This window comes from Ceratotherium simum, chromosome 33 (genome assembly GCF_057802395.1).
Source record: "Ceratotherium simum simum isolate JZ-2026a chromosome 33, ASM5780239v1, whole genome shotgun sequence".
Classification (NCBI taxonomy): domain Eukaryota; kingdom Metazoa; phylum Chordata; class Mammalia; order Perissodactyla; family Rhinocerotidae; genus Ceratotherium; species Ceratotherium simum.
Window position 1 is genome coordinate 2275869 of NC_141932.1, and position 20071 is coordinate 2295939.

General features: G+C 44.6%; 1 pseudogene across 1 annotated transcript; it reads right to left on the bottom strand.

Annotated features, from left to right (window-relative positions):
• Positions 1-648: 648 nt before the first annotated feature.
• LOC147912692 (uncharacterized) lies at positions 649-8046 on the bottom strand (annotated as a pseudogene). Its single transcript, XR_015549406.1, has 3 exons — positions 6569-8046; positions 4445-4571; positions 649-2504 (listed from the first exon to the last, which is right to left on the bottom strand). The product of XR_015549406.1 is annotated as an uncharacterized LOC147912692 (transcript).
• Between the last annotated feature and the right edge of the window lie 12025 nt (positions 8047-20071).

The window sequence follows — 20071 nt, forward strand, 5'->3', positions numbered from 1 at the left end:
AGATCATGTGGTTGTCTATGTGTTGTGGATAATAAACCAAGACACAGCGAGTCACTGGAAGATTTGTGGATGCACTTTTACTAGAGACACATCCCATCTAGCTTGCTGCAGGCTTCTCCTCTACCTATTAATCATACTCAGTTCTGTACCAATTATGGTTCACACTTGGCTCCCATAATCTTACAAGAGACACCAGTCTATGGAATTATGGACATCAGGGTGCATGGCTTTTGGTAGAACCTGGTGAAAAACTTCCCCTCAACAGTGCTGGGCATTATGTGATATCCTCTGCCAACAATGGAATAAATTCCTGATATTCCCAGAAGCACTGGAGCTTGTCATAACAACTGACTCCTCCTCAAGGTGACCTCTGTTCTCATGAAAAAATAAAGGAACCCAGAACGGTCACCAATTAGGACTACAACATCCTGCATTGGTACCTAGGAGGTCTTGGGCAGCAATGAAAATTGGGCCAAAACTGGAATGAGAACTACTCTCTGCCATTACAGTGTCCCTGCTGAGGCACACATAGTTGGGGCCCCCTTTAAAAAAGCCGTCCATCCCTTCACACAAACCCAGCCCATTTCCATTTTCCACTCAGCCTGAATAAAACTCCCAGGATTACAGGTAGATTAAACAATAAGGCCTTTATTAGTGCACAAACCAGACCAATAATTTCTATGAAGAAGGTAAGCCTTATCCCCAAGCCTCTACCAAAATCCAGACTGGGTTGTCTTAACCAAAACTGGAGCAAATTCATGCCTTAATCAGTCAGGAAAGGAAATGAATTCCCCCTAAGGGCTCACACTACTTAACATTTCCTCCATGGACTATGAGAAAGCGCAGACACGTGTGTTGCCTTAGGTACATCAGGGTGACCCGATGAATGGGTACAGGGTGATAGAGGTGAGATGGCTTCTACCAGAGATCCTGGCAGTAATATAAATCTGGAAGAGCCCCAGGAACTTTAGAATGTCGAATATAGTTCCTGAAAGCTTCACACATGCCTGGAATGTATGCAGAATTTCACCCCTCTGGATGTTTGGAAGAATGAGTTTCAATCAGGCAGATGGCTCTCAGAAAAGCTCTCTATTGTCCTTATAGCAAACCAAGAGACAACACATTCCCTGCACTCTAAGGCTTTTCTCAAGTGTGGACTTTCAGGTGTTAAAAAATGTTAGACCTTGAGGTGATCATTTCCCACATTTGCTTTATGGGGCCTGTCCTTGGTGTAACATTTGCGATGGAAAATGAGGCTACAGTGTTTTCTAAAGAATTTCCCACATTTCTTGCCTTCATAAAGCCTTGCTCCAGTGTGAATTCTCTGGTGTTCAACAAAGCTGAAGCTTTGTCAAAAGAATTTCCCACATTAGCCACATTCATGAGGCCTTTCTCCACTGTGAGTTTTCTGATGCTGAACAAGTTTATATCTGTACACAAAGGCTTTCCCACATTCCTCACACTCATAAGGCCATTCTCCATGAATTCTGCAGCGTTCAAGAAGATGGGAGCATTGACTAAAGGATTTCACACATTTGCCACACTTACATGGCCTTTCTCCAGTGTGAACTCTCTTATGTACCATGAAGGAGGTTCTTTGATTAAAGGATTTAGCACATTTACCACACTCATAAGGCTTTTCTCCTTTTCTCCAGTGTGAGTTCTGCAGTGTGTAGTAAGGTGGGAGATTTGACTAAAGGATTTCCCACATTTGTCACACTTATAAGGCCTTTCTCCAGTGTGAACTCTCTCATGTACCACACAGGTGGCTTTTTTACTAAAGGATTTCCCACATTCACCACATGTATAAGGCCTTACTCCAGTGTGAAGTCTCTGGTGTTGAATGAGGTTAGAACTCTGGCTAAAGGATTTTCCACATTCATTGCACTAGTAAGGCTGTTCGCCAGTGTGGACGGCCTGGTGCTGAACAAGTGAGTACTTGCTGCCAAAAGCTTTCCTACATTTGCTAGATTCATAAAGCCTTTTTCCAGTGCAGACTCTCAGATGGTGACCAAGAGTGTCTTTGGGGCTGGAAGCTTTCTCACATTCTCCTGACATGTAATGACTTTTTCCACTGTAAAAAGCCTCCCCACACTCAGTGAGTTTGTTGGGCTTCTCACCTCTGGGCATGGCCTCAGGCCAGAGAAGGCCCAATGTGGCCAGGAAGTCCTTCTCAACTTCCCCCCAGGTAAAGGACTTCCTTGACATATGGAATCTGCTGCTTTTCACACGTGAGGCCCTGTCCACATCCCTTTTTGAGAGTTTCTCTGCACTGGAATGCTTCTGAAGCTGGTGTAGGTTTGCACATGCACCAACCAAGTACGGTTTCTGCTCAGGAAGATCAGCCAGGTACAAAATGTCTTTCAGAATTGGGACACATTTCTCAGGTGGATGAGTCTTTTGGGTGGATGGACCTGGCTTTGATGTCTTGACTTGGGACAAAGCTTCTACAGAAACACTTTGCTCAGAAGGTGTCTCTTCATTCTCCATTCCACACCAGCAATCTGAAAGCAAGGAAATGCTAATGAAATACACGCTGACTAGGCAGGTGTGCATTAATCATTTTTTAAAAACTTTCTGTATTAATGACGTTTTGACATCTAAAAAGTCTTGCTGGCCTGGGAGAGACTGCCCCTCCCAGGACCAGCCAATGTTTAGAGATAGCAAAGGGCTCACACAGGAGCACGCTACTTTTATGCAAACTAGTCAGTCCAGGGCCCATACTCCAAACTGCTTTTTCTCCCTAGCTTGGACACACCAGGAGGCAATATTCCTCAATCCCAATTATCCTGGGGCCAGGGACCAGACAACTAAGGCCACTCCAGATGCCCCACAACCCACTGAAATTATCCGAACTAGCCAATCCCAAGCTGTACAGCCTGCCCTGCTCTCTCTTTTCTGCAGAAACCCCAATAAAGGCTGTGGACTCATGTTTCCTCCTCTGGCCTGCTTTGGCCCCCTGACCACTGGGTACTTCCCCAGGTGGCTCTGCATGGTGTGGCTTTCCCCTTCTCTTGCAACTGTAAGTAATAAATTCTTCTTTCAATGACATTAACCTCTCTGTGTCAGCACTCAGTCATCTCCATAAATTGAAATCCTGTGGGGACAGTTTCAAAGGAGGGGTGAGCCCCATCACACACACACCAGGAATGAGTCCATAGGATTGTTCTGAAGATGAGGGTAGAGAAAGGGGCTGCTTGGCCGTGCTGGGCCTCCAAAGACTGCAGAATGAGGGAGGCCTCACTGATGAAGGACACAAAGATAAGGTGCAGCACAGGGAAAGGCAGCATCTCCAACTCGCTTCTTTGCAAACAAGCTTGAGCTACTGGCATTTTATGGTGGTCATATAGTTATCTCTGAGCAGCTCCTGAATCCTCAGAATTCACCACACACCTTCAGCAGGACCTTGTCTGCTGGTGACATGTGTGTGCTGTGTAGAAGGTTGGAGGTGTTCAGGCCCAGGGAAATCCAATTGGATCTGAGGAGCTGGTGTTCAAGGACTATGTAAGGATATGTGCACACTTCACGTTACATGTGGGTCAATGGTGGAAAACCTGCAGAGGGGGCAGTGAGAGGAACAGTTGAGCCACGGAGGCCAGAAAGGTGGGGCAGCCAGGGGCTGGACATCACAGAAGAAATAACAAATCAGCAAAGTGTCAACTATGGGGAAGAAAGTGTTGAAATGATTTGTGACCAGTGGCATTTGTACCAAAACACTGGTAGACACATGGAGGTTCCTGGTATGATATGAACACAGCCCTGATGTCATGTCATGTCCCTTAGGTGCCATTCACCAGGGCCAGGCCTCCCCTGAGACCATTTTGCCATGTCCACCCTGTGAGACAACCAGAGCTCTCCCTGCAGCCCCAATTGTGTAACTACATGGGACTTGAAAAAAGCAAGTCCTTAGGGAAAGACAGGGCAGGTGAGTGGCCAGCACAGGCCCAGAGCAACTCAGTAGATGAGATGACAGCAAAGAAAAGTAATATCACAAAAAAACCCTGAAGGAGGTTCTGGCAAGAACATCCAATGGCCCATATAAGTATTGATCATGAAGTTGACTGCAATTCCTGAAATAGACAGCCACGAGGAAATGCCAGCTAGAAGAAGAGAGCAGAACTTGAGACCTATGGTGCCTGGATCTGGACATAGACACCTGACAGGCAGAGAGCAAGCCAGGTGAGATGCAGAAGACTGACTCCAAGACTCCTGGCTCCTAGACTCTCCCCTACACCCTCTGGAGCAGCAGGAGTTAGGGCTGCCTGGGGGGTGCACACAGCTCTGACTAATGCACACAGCTCAGTGATGGCACCCACAGCACACATGCCAAGAAAGTAGGGAAGTTACCAGAGCCACAGTCCAGCTGTGGAAGGGGCAGCATTGCCTCTGGGGGAAAAGAGGACAGATGGAGACCAGGACACTGGGATAGCTGTGAGGGCCTTACCCAGTGAGGCTATAAGTGCAAAGTTCTCCAGTATCACAGCGTGGTGCAGGCATCTTTGACTCTCATCAAGGAGGCCCCACTCCTCCTGCGAGAAGTAAATGGCCACATCCTCAAAGGTCACACACACCTGCCAAGACAGGGACAGTCACTCCATGATCAGCTTCTCTCATAGGACCCCAAGTTCCTCCACCCACACATCCACCCCGTGACCCTAGTCCCATCGCCCCACTTCAAAGGAGATACCAAGCACTGGTGCCCCAATGCCCACTCTCTCCTTAAGGCATCATGACCACTGTGACTGCCCACAGCAACAGGCAGGAGGGCAGGGAGAAGACATCTAAATTCTGGCCTGATTGTAGGGCATATCACCTCTTCTAGGCCATTCCATTGGGTTCCCCAGATCATGCCTCCCAGACCCAGCCAAACATGGGCTCATCCTTTACCCTCATATCCTCAGTTCCAAGGCCCTGGGGCCATCAGTTCACACTCCCTGTCTCACACAGTCTCATTCCCGCTGCCACTACCTTGTCCCTACCCTCCATACATGTTACTTGGAACATGGCATCCAGAGAGTGCTTGGCTAATTCAAACAGGATGCAGGCCTACCCAGACCTCCAATGGTCCCTGCTACCATCAGTAGCTCAGAATCCTGCTCTAAAGGTCTCTCTGCCAGACTCTGTTCCTTGCTTCAACCTCAGCCACCCAGAACCACCTGCAGATCTGATACCCATAGCTCTCTTCCACACGTGCTGCACTTTATGTCCTCTCACTAGTCACAGCCTTTTTCTCTTCATTTAACCCTCATTCCAAGGCCAGTCCCAGTGGCCCTCCTCCCCAGGCCCAGTGACTCTCCTAGATGGACACTTATGCCTCTAAACTTATGCACCCATTGGATTAAAACTCCTCAAACACACCAAGGGTGACAATAAAATTCTGATGAGTCAAAGCGTGGTGAATAAGCACTAGTCTTGGCCTCATTGTCGTCTTGTATCAATTACTCCTATGCCTTCACAGCAGTCTCATGTCCATTCATCACTTAGAAGCCTTGGCCACCTGCCATATCACCCATTCTCTCACACCCTTAACATGGCCACTTTGCTCCCACACCTGTTTGTGATGCCCACCATGAGCAGCCGGGTGCCCAAGTGTGAGACCCAGTCATGGCCCCAGCCTCCCCTACCTGGGTTACTAATACCATTACTATCAAGATGAGGATTCTCCCTTCCAATTATGAACCACAGCTAGACCCAGAGAAGAACTGGCCACTACCTTATGGATATCTCCATCTTGAAACCTTCCCCTGAGTTTCAGACCTGTGAGGCCATCTACCCACTTGATGACTCCACTAATTGTCTTTGAAACATCTCAGACTCTTTTCTGGATGTCTTTTAAGGACACCCAAACAAAACTCCTGATACCCCCAATGATAATTACTCTGCTACCAACTTTACCATCCTAGTTAATGGAGCGTCTATCCTTTCAGGTGCTAAACCTTGCAGTCACCCCTGATTTCTACGTTTCTCTTTCACTCTTAAAATCTGAAAATCCAGGCAGCCCTACTTTAAAAAGCAATCCAGAATTCAAACATTTTTCCATTTCTACGGCCTCCACAATGGTCCAACCATAATCAACACCCACCTGAACTATTGCAGTAACCTACTCCCCAGACTTCCTACTATCTCCCTATACAGGAAGCTTGACGACACCCGGGTCAGATCACTGCTCTCCACTACTCCAAACCCTCCCATCATTCCCATCATCTCCACAATAGACACCACACATCTCAGGGAGCCATTCCAGGTAAAAATCCTACACCCCAGTTCTCAGTTTCCATGACAAAAAAAGGAACTATGTGGTTCCCCAAATGAGCTCAGCATTACCTCCAAGAATTTCCACATTGTGGTACCTCTGCCTGGGTCAACCTTCCACCCACCACTGCATTGGTTGCCAACAAGAGGGATCACTTCACATAACTGCTAGCATGGACTTATGAACCTGGGCTGGGGGCTTGTTCAGGGTCCCCAGGCTCAAGGCCTGGAAGAGGGACAGAAGAGCCCCAGAAAACAAGCCCAGAGATAAAGGGTGGGGCCATCATCAGTAGGGCCTGAAACACTCTCCACTCACCTGTGTGGACTCCACCAGTTCTTCTGTAGCTATGGGAATGTGTGTGAAGACAGAGGTTGTGAGAGGCAGTTGACTATGGCAGGGCACCATGGGCTCAGGCCTACTTGTACCCCTGCCCAGGCAAGGAGCCAGGTGACTTTGAGATGACTGGATTATCACTGGGCCTCACTCCTCAGTGCTGTTGATGGAAATAATGAGTCTAGGTAAAGGTTAAATGAAGCAGTTTATTTGATAATGCAAGCAAGGAACTTGAGTCTCTGGAAACAGCCCAAGAGTATTCTGAGGAACTGCTTCGAGGTCTACAGGTTTCAGTGTAGTTTATACACATTTTAACAAAGCAGTGTACATGCAGGAGAGGGCTTACACACCTAATAGTCAGATACTTCAAAGATAACAAGAGCTTTTGGGTTATACGTCAAACAAAGCTTGTAATGTGGGTTATTATCTATGTGTTGAGGGAGGCAAAGACCATGGTTGTTATTTTTTCCCTCAACTTCTAAGAAATGCAGCTGGGAAATGTGAGAGCAAGGTACTTTTTATCTCTTCCTGTTGCTGATTCATCCTGCTGGACTCTTCAGTCATGACACGAGGGGTTGCACAGTCATTTAGACACAGGCTTATGAGGCCTGCATGGCTGCTTCACAGGACACCATGGATTTTTATTGTACTGACTTTAAGCCTAAGCAGCTTGCTTGTTAGATTCGCCTGTTAGACCAGGAAGAGGGGTCCCGGTTTCGTTCACATAACTCTTACCAGACGTGTGACTTTTCACAAGGACTCAAACTTCCTGCGCATCAGTGTTTAGCCCCTTGCCAGTCTGTTCTAACTCTGAGCAGTTTTTGGAAAACTTTGAAAAACTTAACTCAGATTCTGTGCCTCTTCTATTCCCAATCCTCCATGGGGTCCTGAGAATCAAGGTAAAACTCCTCACCTTGGCGTTCCAGGTGTGAATGGTTCTGGATCAATCGCCCCTCCAAGACTTTACACAGAGCAGTCCCTCTGCCTGTAACACTCCCACACCTCATCACAAAGGCTTTCAGGTACGGGGACCCCACCCACAGGCTCCCCACTGTTCTGGATACAAGGATCTGGACAGTAGTGACATGATCAGGCGCCCCGCACTCGGGGCTTTAGGACGTGAGTGGGGTAAGATTGGGTGAGGATTCAGACGACGCAGCTTTTATTTGAGCCAGGCCCCTCAACGCAGCCGCCGCCATCGGAGTTGTGGGTGGACGAGGTCGTAAGCGGCGGGCGACAAGGATGGGGACCCGGGCACAGCCATCATCCACCGCCACTGACCTACAAACAAGTCGCTGTGCAGTAGGGACAACCTCTGCACTCGAGTCTTCCCGCTTTTGTCACCTTGGGCGCGACCCCGCACTCCTGAAGCTGTGATGACATGAACAGACCCAAGAGCAGCCAAAATAACCGCCGCCTGAGCGACGACGGAAGTCCCGCCCCGAGCCTACGGTCCAAACGTCACTCGGGAGCGTTCATTGGCTTTCCCCTCGGCCGAAGGCATTCTGGGTAGTTCCCACAGTACCTTAGGCCTCAGCGAAGAGCGCTCTACACCAGAGTCGTAGGGAGCAAAGGTCACACCGAACAAAGGTCAAATTGCCCCTTGAGGGACACTGGGAAGTGGCGCCACCATCTTGAGAGAGCACAGGGTGTTTTCTCCTTCGTAAATGGGCCGAACGCCGATTTCTGGACGTCTTGTCTGCAGATGATCACCCAAGTATTTAGAAACATCATTTCAGTCTCCATGATGCTCAGATGCTCCCAGAAGCTAAAGATATTATTTCACCTGCTCCCAAAGCACATCATTCCACAGTCACTCAGTGGCAACATGCCTCCACAATAGGTGGAAGCAAATAAATGTTATCTGATTGCTCCTCGCTGCCCGTTGCCTGAAGCGTTTGCCAGTCCCGGGGCTTCAGAGGGTTGGGTCAGGACAGGAGAGGACAGACTCCAGGTCGGGTTCCACCCCGGTGCCCCACACACCAGAAGGCCGCAGCAAGGGCTGCATTGTCCTGGCCTCTTCCCGACCTCCGGCAGATCCTGAGATCCTCCCGGGAGGGGTAAAGGAGAGGGGCTGACGAGGGTCCCTCCCGGAGTCCAGAGTTCGCAAGGGGGCTCGACTCCCACATGGGGACCCCTCCGCCGGCACCGACGCCTGGGGTTTTGGCGAACAACGTGGGAGGTCGTCGTGGGGCGCGCACCAGCTCGTGAGTTGGGCCCTGGAGGCCGAAGCCTTCGGCAAAATGTTCTGAGTCCGCTCAAGAGTCTGGGAGCCGCGCCCGCCGCTCTCCGACCCCCGGCCCGAGAACGCGCTCGAGAAATGCGAGTCCGGGTCTCAGCCATTAGCTGGGCCTGGAGTCCCGGCGGGTTGTGAGCGCCTCCTAGGGTCGAGTGGAAAGGTCGGGATATGGCTTCGGAGGCGAAAAGCTGAGACTCTGCCCCGAGCGCGTCAAGTGGGGACTCGGCCTCCGGAGGGCAGTGTGGACTCCTCGCTGGCGGCCCGGGTCTGCGCCCCACCTCCGGGCGGGGGTGAGGACTTTCGCCCCGGGACGGCGGCGGGGACTTGGCGCCGGGAGCCCAGAGGGCTGGGGAAGCCCTGCCGGGAGGAGCCTGAGACACAGGAACCTCCGAGGGGTTGGAGGCCCCTCCGCGTGCCCGCAGCTCCCGCGCTCTTACCGGGAAGGCGCCAGGGCAGCTCGCGGCCCGCCACTCTTCCAGACCCGCGGGCGCCGCGTGTGAAAGTCGGCATTCGGGCCACTGAGTGAAAAGGGGCAGCTCGGACTCTGGGGCCAGAGATGGAGGCTCAGCCCCGACGGGAGTGCCCTTAAGGGCCTCCGCGGAGGTGCCTGCACCCTTTGGAGTCTCCGCCGGCCCCGCGCTCCCCTGCTCCCCACATGAACCAGCGTCAGCCCTGGGCACCGTGGGGTCTGGACTTCCAGCTCGTCCCTCCTGCCACCCACACTGTGACCAGCCAGCGCTGTTCCCTGTCAGATGCGTCCTCAGATCACATATGGCTCCACTGCCTTGGAGCTGAAGCCGGGTATCTGAGAGGTACTGTAGATATTAAACCAATTTGCTGTTTTTCCTGTTTAACTTGTGAGGTGTCTCAGAGGTCTAGAGGATTTGTGAGCTTGTTTTGCAGGAGAAAGAGAATGCCTTTGAGGAGGTTGTGATCACCGAATGGCCGATCACCAGATAGCCGGCCCTCAGCAGCTGTTGAAGCCCAGAAGTCAGGTTGCCCAGAGGCTTATCAGGAGTGACCCCTTTCTTTCCCTGAAGCCCCTCCTGCCAAGCCCCTTAGCTCTATAAAACCCCCTGCTTTCTGTTCTAGGGGAGGTGGATTTGAGCGAATCCAGCCTCCCACCTACTCGTTTTGGCCGATTCCAATAACTCTCTCTCATCTCCAAGCACCGATATCTCGGTGTTTGGCTTGCTGGGCATCAGGCACAGAAACGAGATTAAGAGGTTGGGTATCAGAGCAAGTCTGTTCTCAGAGAAAAAAATAACCACAGTCCCTCAGGAGAATGGGAGCATGGAGAGCCCTGCGCTTTATTCAAATTAAAGGATTATCTGATACAAAAAATAAATATTAGGGCACCTTATTACTACTAAGGTGAGGCCTTTCTGGGGTCTCCACTGACCACCCAGGGTGTTCAGGGAGGTATCTCCCCTCTGGCCGATCAGGAGTCTAATATTATCCACACTGTGCAGCCTATGCAACCTCCTGCCACTTTTCCGCCCCAGCAGGATTTCTCTGTCCATCCTTGTGAAGTCTCACCTTGCACATGCACAGCTTAGTTACTCCCTGGTTACCCCATGCAGATTGTGAAGTCTCACCTTGCACATGCACAGCTTAGTTACTCCCTGGTTACTCCATGCAGATTTCTGAGATTTCAGTGCCCATATCCCACTTTCTGTCAGGCCCACACAGGAATTCCAGCCTCCTCCTCAGCTCTGCGCTCTGAATACATGAAATCCCCAGAGTACAGCATGAAACTTTCAACTTGCTTAAAGGTCAGAAGAAGTAGGAGCCCCTTCTAGAAAAAGACTTACTTGATAGGAAAATTATTTTGTGAATCGAATAAGGGGAGAGGAAAATCCCAAAGTGACAGGCTCAAGCCATATTATACACTACCTCTATTTCTCATATGAGGTGTCAATTTCCTGTTGAAGAACTATTTTGCTATGTGCAGTTTACTCACTGGAAGAAAGATGGGTTTCCCTGACTTCCTTTGGAAATGGAGGAGAGACTGTGGAGGAAGGAATTTGACATGTGGACTGCAAGCCCAACTGGAATGGGCAGTGGGGAAGAGGAGCCAGGAAGCCTCAGGAAATGGAATAGATAGAGCTTTAAGGAGGTGGTGGAGGCAAAAAATTTCTTTTCAATGAAGTAGGTATCAGTCCATGTTTGTACATTGATGGGAGCTCAGAAGAGAGGGGAAAATAGATGAGGAAAAGGATCATGGAAAACAGGAGGAAAAAATTACTTGAGATGTCAACATTATTGGTCACTAGGGAAATTCTTTTCAAAACCACAATGAGATACCAATCTACATCAATGAGATGACTATGGAAAAAAACAAAAGGAAAATAAGTATTGACAAGGTTGTGGAAAAACTGGAATCCTCATACATTGCTGATGTGAATGTAAAATGCTGCAATGTGAAAAACAGTTTAGCAGCTCCTCAAAAACATAATATAGAAATGCCATCAGACCCTGCAATTCCAGTCCTGGGTATACACCCGAAAGAATTGAAAGGAGGGACTCAAACACGTATTTGTACACCAGTGTTCATAGCAGCATTATTCACAATAGCCAAAAGATGGAAACAACCCAAGTGTCCATCAACACATGAATGGATTAAAAAATGTGGTACATTCATACAATGGAATATTATTCAGTCATAAGAAGGAATAAAGTTCTGCTACATGTCGCAACATGGATGAACCTTGAAAACATTATGCTAAGTGATTAAAACCAGACACAAAAGGATAAATCTTATATGATTCTCTTTATAAGAGATATCTACGGGGCTGGCCTAGTGGCATAGTGGGTAGGTTCACTCTTTCTTCTTCAGCAGCCCAGGGTTTGCAGGTTTGGATGCTGGGCGTGGACCTGCACACCGCTTATCAAGCTTATCAAGTGGCAGGCTTCCCACATATACAGTAGAGGAAGATGGGCATGAATCTTAGCCCAGGGTCAATCTTCCTCAGCAAAAAGAGGAGGGTTGGCAACAGACGTTAGCAAAGGGTTAATTTTCCTCACCAAAAAAAAAAAAAAAAAGAGAGAGAGAGAGACATATCTAGAATGGGGGAGCTCATAGAGACTGGAAGTAGAGATTACCAGGGGCTGGATGTAGGGGGGAATGGGGAGTTATTGCTTCATGGGTACACATTATCTGTTTGATTTTTAAAAAAGTTTTGTAAACTGATAGTGGTGGTAGATGCAAAACATTGCAGATATATTTAAGGCCACTGAATTGTATCCTTGAAAATGATATAAATGACAAATTTCATGCCACATATAATTTACCACTATATATATACACACCATATATATACACACCAAACAGCCACAGAGTGAGTTTGTCCAAATCCCCAAACTCAAAAATTTTCTTCTGCTATACTATTTCAAAATTCTTGAACATTTTTTATTGATGGAGCTAAAACAGTTAGTTTGAGTAATATTTGTATAAATAACATACATAATATTCATGGTAGACATCTTACAGGAATATGAGTTCCAGGACCTAATTGTTCCAGTCAACATAGAATGATACTTTCCTATCAAGAATCTGAAAATTATCAGTCACCTAAATATTAGCAGATGAGCAAAAGATTGATTGAATTTCCTGTAGAGAATAAAGTCATTTGGTCTCAACCAAATTAGCAAAAAGTGTTTTCCCTGCCTGGTGATGAAACAGAACTGTTTTAGCAGTGACACGAGTATCACTGCAAATGAGCAGAAAGGGGCTGAATGTTGGGAAACATAAAGACAAGAATATAGAAATATCCAGCAGCCACTGGCCTGGAATAACAAATAGAGTCATCCAAAGAGACAAAAAAGAGGACAGTGAGTAAGTGGAGAAAAAGGAGCTCACAAGGATCAAGATGGTGCGTGTGGCTCTGGCCTCGGGGGAAGCTCTGGGAGAATGGCTGTGGCTGCGAATGTGTTGGACTCTCTGCTTGTGCCTGTGCAGGACAAGGACCATGGAGCCACTAGCCCAGACCATGAGACCCACAAATATGAGGTCTACTGTGGAGAATATGACTACAACTAGAAACTTTATAAATCGGTCTGGCTTCAGAGAGGAACAGTATCCATAATTTGCTTGCACACTAAAGTTTTCACTGTGCATTGGACCAGTAATTCTGAAAGGAGTAAAGGTATTTACCAAAAGATGCAAAATCCAGCAGAGGAGACAATAGAAGCCAATGCACTTCGGGGATCTCATTCTGAGCTCCATCCACCTAGAGAAATTGGGGCAAAGCCTAATGGCTTGGAAGCCACTGAGGAGGGAGGTAGTGCTGAGGCAAACTCCTCTGGCCACCCTGTACAAATAGAAGAAAAATTTGCATCCAGCCTCATTCAGGAAATATTTTGATCCAAAAGCTGCTACCGTATGAGGGATCCCTCTGGAGAAAAGCACCACGGAGTTGGCTAAGACCAGTTGACTGAGAATCATGTGTATGCATGTCACCTTGTGTCCAGTGAGCAAAGTGAAGTTATAAAGACAAAAGAGGGAGGAGTTTCCAAGGATTCCCACTCCCATCTGAACAACTAAGATAATCCCCGTTTCCCACTTGGCAGAAGCCATCACATCAATATCTATGGGACATTAGTTTAGTTGGAGCCAGAGGAATGGTCAGTTCAACAAACAAATAGGAGTATGCTGCCATCACCATCATGTCCAGTAACCTCCTATAGTAAGCCTAATGCATACTTTGTCAATTTAAATGAGCATTCAGTACATTTGCTTATGGGTGCAGAGGCTCTTCCTGAAGGTTGTACTTGGAAACAATTGAAATGTCTATTTACAGGTGGCTGCATTATGGCCCAACTGCACAACAGAGTTGTCTAAGCCTGTAAAGTGAGTAAGGAGGATCTCTACACTGATCTACAGTTATGAATTGGATGCATTCTGCAGTGAGAAGCCAGGTACAAGACTGCGTGTAGAGTATGCTAGAGTTTTCCCAAGTAATGGAGGAATGAAAATATAGGCACACAACAAACATGCGATGGTGCAGAATTTAAAACTAGACTTTTACAGGGAAACACTTGTTGTAGTTTTTTTTGTACAAATGTATGTTTCATATAATTATTAAACAATATTAAAGCAAAGTAAATGGTTTAAAAACACTAAATTCAAAGGTTAAAAAAATTGATTGAATATCCAGTTGGTGGTGTCTATATGTAATGGAAATACTTCAAGTGAGTTGAAAGTACAGAATTTTGTATTTCCCTAAGGGAGCTGTATGAAGGCAAAACTACCTGCAAAGAAATCTTCAATTTTGCCTATATATTTTGCTATAATGTATTGGTTAGATATTTTCAAAACAAGTATGTTAATATAAATGGGAAACAGTCTTTATATTAAGACAAAATAAACTCAAATATAAAACCAAAGAATTTGAATACTAGTCTAAAACCTACATTTGAGAGGAACAATCAATACTCACTTATGTGGTATTTGATTTTAAACTTACGTGTTTTTCATTTCTCTTTCCACTGAAAAAGATCTAGAAATGACGGACAACCCTACAACAATGCCTAATTCCAGCACCCAGTTTATGGACTCTTAATACAGTTTCTCAATGTAAGGGAAGCATAGTGTCTTGAGGGGAACAATCTTATTCTAGGTGTAGGGCAGGAACTACCCAATATCATCTTGAAACCACTTGTCAAATAAAGGAATCAAGGAAACAGTCAGAATGCTGACGTTACTTCAAGAGGTCACAGGATTCCACCTGAAGAAGCTGCCCCTGCACAATTTTGGTACAATAGTTACTCCAAAGGATTGACAAGCATGAGCCAAACCCATATGGTGTAAGTGAAAGAAAATAACTGCAAAGGTTAGTACTGAAAGATGTTCGGGATACAGCTCGTTGTTCTGAAAACTGATAAAGGATTAATATAAACCATTTCTCCTGCCATAGTAGTACAGACTGTATTTCACATTGAGAAATCTTTGTGTGGGCACACAAAACTGGTCTGTTTTGTATGAGACCTGTGGGTGTCACCTAAAAACAATTTCCATCATGGGAAAAGATACAGAGATACAAAAGTAAATCATAAGAAAGTAAATTCAACAACATTTTAGGGGAGACTTCCTCATGAGAACAACTCCTTCCAGATGCACTGATGTGTTAGAATTGGATGAAGAAGTATGAGGACATTTTCATATGTGAAGACACAAAACCAGCACTCTGGACAGCACCTTGTTGAGTCACCATCTTCCTGGTGTGGTCATTTCTATTTGGCAATAATAATAGGTGTGAGATGTATTTCAGTTTCCATGATTGAAAACTGAAACAGCCATACACTTGAGAAATAAAGGAATTGTTATTAGGATCAAAAATATAATTTAGAATAGTCACAAATAAAGGGAGTCAAAATTTTCCCTGTGTATAGACAATTGGTCCTTAAATGTATAAGCAAAAATACGTTAGTGAAACACAAGTGAAATTTTGGAAAACAATATTAGAATAATGTGGGAGTAACATTGAATTAAAACCAAAAAGTGTATTGAAATCATAGGATTCATTTTAAGTAACAGCAGAGAAAACAGTTGTCCTACATGGAAATTTGTCTAATGTTAATAATTCAGTTCACACTAAGTATGTTACTGAGTAAAATTTCATTGAAAATTCCTGAAGTTCCTCTACTAATATCAGAAGTACACACATTTTAAAATCAGGTCAATGAAAGAACTTGCTTTAAAGTTTAAAGTATAATAATAACTACAGGTTGCTACTGGAAAAAAACAGAAATGGGGTAGAACAAAGGAGCTCACAAATTATCTGTGTTTGCAGGTATTTATAGGATAGGTTTATAGAAGTTTATATATGATAAAAATTAATGATGAGGGCTGGCCCCATGGCTTAGCGGTTGAGTGCTCGCGCTCCGATGCTGGCGGCCTGGGTTCGGATCCCGGGCGCGCACCGACGCACCGCTTCTCCGGCCATGCTGAGGCCGCGTCCCACATACAGCAACTAGAAGGATGTGCAACTATGACATACAACTATCTACTGGGGCTTTGGGGGAACAATAAATAAATAAAATTACAAAAGAAGGTCACATTGTTTAAAAAAAAAATTAGTGATGAATTGGTTTGTAGAAATGGCTTAATATATGGTATTAAAATATTTGGAGATTTAATAAAGACATTAGAGGTATATTTCCAGCCTTAATCTTAGAGAACATAAATACTAGATCTAAACACAAGGAATGTCTAATCTCTTAGCTAAAAATATTGCAGTATATTTTCATAATTTTGCCTGAAAAAGTATTACTAAGCATGTGCCCAACCTGAGGACTTAAAACATTTTTAGCATGTTTGTATTTATAAAACTTAAAAATTTTTTCACTGTTATGCTATCTTTTACTGAAAGATTCCTAAAACAAATAGAAAAATAAAACTCAAAGAAAACACTTAACTATGTAGAATAACAAGAGGCAGTTACAGTCTCAGTGCTTCTTTTGGAAATGCATATGAACAGGCAACTCTTAGAAAAAAATAGTATATTATAAAATATAATTTTATCATAAACATCAGAAAAAGCCCAATTACACTGAAAATGACATTGAATGTTTCACATATAGACATACTATTGCTGAAATTGTATTTTAGGGTCAGTTTACTCTAATAGAAAAATTGCATCTTCTTGCTATGAAAAACAATGGTCAAATACAATTTAAATTTTGGGGTTTTTAAAAAACTGGCCTGCTATATTGTTAATTTTTAAACTTCATATTTTCCTGCTGCCTCAACATTTTCACAAACAGGGTGTGACCATCCCAGCCAGGTGACCAGGTGCAGCAGTGTGTAGGCTGGCCCCTGCCACAAGTGCCACTTCTTGCCCTCCCCTGACTGTGACAAGCGACCTTCGAACTTTCCAATGAAATCTCCTTTCACCCTTTGCTTGTGTACTCCACTCTGACCCTCAGTAAAGGCATTACTACAGATTATCTCTCTCTCTCTCTTTTAATCTCTCTCTCTTCCCCACCTGTTTGGTTGAGCCCACTCTCTTAGTGCTCCCCTCATGGTCCCCTTGTGCCATGGGTGATTCTGTCTCTCTAGGACCCATGAGTATAATGCACTTTGTTTCCTGGGCCTCTACTGTGTCCCCTCTTGTGGCCACAGCTGACAGACCATATCATGAAAGGATACAAAACATCTGCTAATTTAAAATTTTTTGAAAACCAGTTAGAGTGCTGAATACATAAAGTTTCATATGATAACTTTTCTAATCTTGTTTTCCAGAATGATTGTGCAATTTAAGATTAAGTAAAATAAACCCTTTGTAAAATATATTTAAATCATATTTCAGTAACTGAACCAAAGAGAACAGTTTGTATTTAAGTGTGGGGGAGACGCCTCACTCTTGGTAACTGAGAATCCGGGTGTGAGAAGGGGGGGAACAGATCTCACTAGTGATGTCCACTCACAGCCTTTGGACATGGATTGGTATGTTTCCTAAGAGAATGTGGAAGGTGAATTCTCTCAGCTGTAAATCAGCAGATGTGACTGAAGAGAGATCTTAGTGACTGCATGTAAAGTGGTCTAGAAGGATCCTCACCAAGTGAAGCAGGGTTACCTGTCTGTGGTGAGAGGGTGGAGAGGGGCAGAGTAGGGGGTGTCAGAGTGAATGCCTGCCTTAAATTTATACATACATTGATTTGCTTAAAAGTTCACAGTGAAATTTATACTTTTTATATTTAAACGTAAAATTTTATAATTTTTTTTGAGGAAGATTGGCCCTGAGCCAGCATCTGTTGCCAATCTTCTTCCTTTTTCCCTTTTTTCCTCCCCAAAGCCCCAGTAGATAGTTGTATGTCATAGTTGTAGATCCTTCTAGTTGCTGTATGTGGGACGCTGCCTCAGCACGAGCGGTGAGTATGTCCGCACCCAGGATCTGAACTGGCGAACCATGGGCTGCTGAAACGAATCGTGCAAACTTAACTGCTATGCCATCGAGACAGCCCCCTACAATTTTATAATTTTAAAAACACCATTTAAGATTGGAAAGAGAGATTTGGGGGATAACTAATGGAATAAAAAATATGTAAGAGCATTAGGACACTGAAGTAAACTACTAGAAAGGGAGACAGACAGGAATCCTTTGTAAGAGATATTATAAAATTCATTTAAATCTAAAACACCTAGTTAAAGAGACATGGTATGTGAGTTAATAAAATTTGTTTAAATAGAAAGCCTGCATCAGGATCCTGTAAATCCAGAAATTGCTGTGGTTAGTGATCCTTGCAGCCCTTAAAACTTCAGAAATACAAAGGCAATAAAGGATCATGATATTCCCCTAATCATAGGGTTTAGGGCAACAAAGGGAGGATCTAAATGAAGTGAGTCCTGCTCTAAGAAAAAGGGATGTGAACCTCCCCATCAAACAAGTTCTCCAATCAGAATTTTATTTTATTGTTTTTATTCTTTTTATCTTTTAGATTGATAAATACACATCTTAGAGAGTAGAGAGAGCAAGAGCTGAATCACAGAATGCGAATAGCAAGGCCATTTTTAACATCTGGCTACATTACCTGCAGGGTAATGTTACTATCTTAAGAAGAAAGTCTCTAATTATTCCTTTTTTTTCCAAACCCCACAATCGTTAGGCATCATGTTCTTTAAATAAGCATTTGATTTCCTTAAATGGAGAATGATTAGACTTTCAATTCTCTAAATGGAAGATAGATGTTAATGCTCTTCTACTGATAACAGAAGTTTTAGACCCATGTCATTACAGACACCATTTCACACAACAGGCTCACAGAAAATAGAGCAAAACGAAATGCACATGCCAGCACCTGTCAGTGAGACCTCAGGTGACTACTCAGAGCTGGAAGCTCAGTGTCGTTATCTACTTGCCGGACACATGTCTGCAGTGTGGAGTCTTTAGAGTGGATGCTATGAGGTTCAGCATCTTTCATCAGAGAAAAATGAAGGAAGATTTCAGAGAAGCTGTAACTGTGAGGAAAGAGGAGAGATGGCAGGCAGCCCTGAAGCAGGTGGGCAGAGGGGCGGTATGCATCTGATGTTCTCAGGAAGCATCACTTCTCACTATATACAAAAACATACTTGTGTTCCAATCCCAGAAAACATATGAGACAGAAAGAGAGAGATTTATGTTTGTGTGTTTTATTGGATTTTCTGGGATATAATTCTCCTATGACTCTGACAGTTATCTAAAAGAAATAGACACTTACCAGGTAACATTTGCAGTCAGGGTTCTGGGTTCCCAGGCACGTCTGTGCAGGTGTGGAAAGGGGCCTCTGAACCTGAGATAAAGGTTTGGGACACCATGATGTCATCTCCTTGTTGGGAAGTGATTATCATGTCACCTGTAATTTCAGTGACAATATCTGCATAGGGAGTTGGAATGATCTTTGAAAAACATCTGCAAATTGTACAAATTACTGAAAGCTATTAATATTGAATTATAAAGTTTTCTACTGGAAATTGCAGAAATATCTGGGGAACAATTTACCTGTGAAACACTTAAAAAAATAAATCTCATGGGACACTGAGCTGGCCAGAAAGCACTGGGATCTACTAAGTGAGAGAATGCAATGAGCATCTCGTTATCTGGGGTTATTAATCACTTTGAAAGTTTGTCTCAGAATATGATGCCCTTCCATTCCTGAGTTCACCGAGTGTACTGAAAGTGAAAGTAGAGCAGCAAATGAGTAGAGATAGAAAGAACAGCTGGATGGTTCAAGTGAACAGAAATCTGTGATGTCATCTCATTAAGTGTTCTCCAAGATATTTATTGAAGTTCTTACAATGGTTGGGCACTTTGGTATATACACTGGATCATCATTCTACAAAATAAGGAACCTAACTTCTAATGGAGAGAAACAGATGGCATTAAATAAAACCAACTTATTAAATTCTTTAGTTTATTAGAGGGTATTATGTTCTATGGTAAATAGAGAAAAAGAGCAGAGCATGGATGATGAAAAGTTCAGTGGACAAGGAAGGGTTGCGACCCTAAGTAGAATATTCATAGCAGGACTCATAGGGAAGATGATTCTGAAGCTAATATATATATATTTTTAATTTTTTGTTTATTGCAGTAACATTGGTTTATGACATTGTAAAAATTTCAGGTGTACATCATTGTACTTCTATTTCTGCATAGATTACATCATGTTCACCACCAAAATACTAATTACAACCCATCACCACACACATGTGCTGAATTATCCCTTTCACTCTCCTCCCTCCCCCCTTCCCCTCTGGTAACCACCAA